Consider the following 2,399-nt stretch of genomic DNA (forward strand, 5'->3'; position numbering starts at 1 on the left):
TGGACTCCTGAAATACACCCACTCATGACAGATGCACCATCATACCCCTGTGAAACCATTGAAGAGAGATTGATATTGTAGAGTGATAGGGTATCTAAAATATACTGAGTAAGATGCTCTGCTGTCAGATTAGGAGCAATAATGAAAGTGAGAAAGCGCTCAGCTATGTTACTGCTAACAGGATCTACATATCGAATGACAAAAGACATTTGTTCCTTTTTACTAATGTCTTTAGTTTCATCAACTAGTAGTGAGTAATATCCTGCTCGCTGAATATCATTACTGATTTTCTGACGTACTATCTGACCCATGATGTGAATGATAGTGTTTTGTATGTCATGGGATGTATAAAGAGCATTTCTGGGACCTTTCTGAAGTCTGTCTTGTATCACGTGGTCATAACGAGACAGAAGTAGCAATATTTCGATGAAATTGCCCCTGTTTAAAGAATCTACCGCTTCACGATGTCCACGTAAGGCAATTTCCATCCTGCAACATGTAAGTAAAATATCTGATACTGCTGTGATGTAGTGTCTGTTTCTCTCAATCATTTCAGATCTCTTATTCCCAAGCTGCTCACTAACAGTACCAGATACTGATGTACATCTTGACTGATCCCATGCCACAACACAATTTTTATGTGATAAGCTGTTACTGTGACAAAAAAAGTACACCTTTGTTTCCAGTGGCATGCTTCCAATCTCTAAATCCAGTGATAGTAAATGTCTTTTCAGGTCTACTGCGTCCAATACCAGAAGCACCAAACCAACGGCAGGGAAAGCAAAAGGCTGCATCTCTCTTTACAAAGTACTCTAGCCAATTGTACTGGCTAAACCATGAAGGATTAAATGACCTTCCTCTATCAGTATATGACCTTTTAGGAAAGGTAACATTAGTAGGCTGTATTGGAGCAGAATGAGGTGTGAGAGATATGTCATCTAGAGCAGTGCTGGTACTAGTACTACTACAAATAGAGCTACTACAAGTGCTAGCTATTTCAGGTTCCACATTGACAGCTGCATTCATCTCCACAATATCTGTACTCTGTTGCTGCACCTGCTGGTCTATGACAATGTCCATTAGCCTGCTGGCTTCAGTTTCATCCTCAGGCTCAGTAGTGCTAGTAGTTGTTGTAGATATTCATCTTCTCTTAGGCTTAGGCATGTAGCTGAAGAGACTTAGCTGCTTGCTCATCTTGGATTTGTGGCTACTTGATTGAGGTTAATGTGGTATAAAAATGAATTCTGTTAAATTTTAATTAATATTATGAATATCATTATAAATAATTATTGATGAATATCATTAAAAGTTAGTTTTGATGCCCGGGCCATGGCCCGTCTAGGCCCGGGCCCAGATCCGCCACTGCCTGGGGGCTACGCCCCCAGGTCGTTAAAAAGACAAAAAAAACATAAACATAAGGCCACTCCAATAAGATTCCTTTTCTCATGTTACAGAGGCGGGGGTGATGCTGGTGGACGGGCGGGTTCCTTATTATTTATTATTATTAATAATAATCGAATCTAATTTTTAATAGGAAAATTGAATGCCTTTAAAAAATCAATATTTAAACACTTGGCAGTCTTCCAGCCTCAAGACTACTCATTAATGAGACTAAAACGAGACACCTATGGTGCTTGGACTTGCCGCAGTTACTTTTGCATCATCTAATAAGGTCTCAAGTCATAATAAATCAGAATAATTACGTTGCTTTATAGAATCTGTTGTTGCAATTAGCACTTTTTTGTCAATTAAATCTTGCTGTTGCAATCTTCGATAAAGCTATCTACAACATTCAATTTTAATATACACAGCCAACTGAGCCAAGAATTGGCATGTGAATCAGGACTGGTGTTAGCCTGAATCAGTCCTGATATCTGACATGAATAATGGAGTTTTGGCAATCAGTGCTGATACAATCGTGAAGTCATCCATGGTACAGGCATGATAAGCATTTATACTGGATCAGGCCACATTGACTTTCTGATTCAGCCATGATAAATTGTACTGATAGCAGACCTGAATCAGTAATATTGGGCAACAGCCCTGAATCAGTCATGAAAGTTTTTGGCTGTATAAAATCCATACAACACCCACAACTGTATGGAAGACAAATCTAAAATGATGCCTGTGCTTGTCCATAATTTCAGTTTCTAAGTGCACATATTTTTAAATTATGATCACATTGCAGGGATACTGAAATCCCTTCCAAAAATTTGTTAATGTTGATTGAGTTGTGATAACATGCAAGGAATTACTGTTTGTATTTATACTGTTGTTACTTGATCATAGCATCATGGGTTGCACTCTTTGAATACCACATGAAAGCTAAACAGCTGGTATGTGGTCCTTGAGGGTTGCATTGTGAATATGGTAATGTTCCACACCTTTGCATTCTGCTT

This window comes from Amphimedon queenslandica, unplaced genomic scaffold (assembly GCF_000090795.2).
Source record: "Amphimedon queenslandica unplaced genomic scaffold, v1.1 AMPQUscaffold_13282, whole genome shotgun sequence".
In the NCBI taxonomy this organism is placed as follows: domain Eukaryota; kingdom Metazoa; phylum Porifera; class Demospongiae; order Haplosclerida; family Niphatidae; genus Amphimedon; species Amphimedon queenslandica.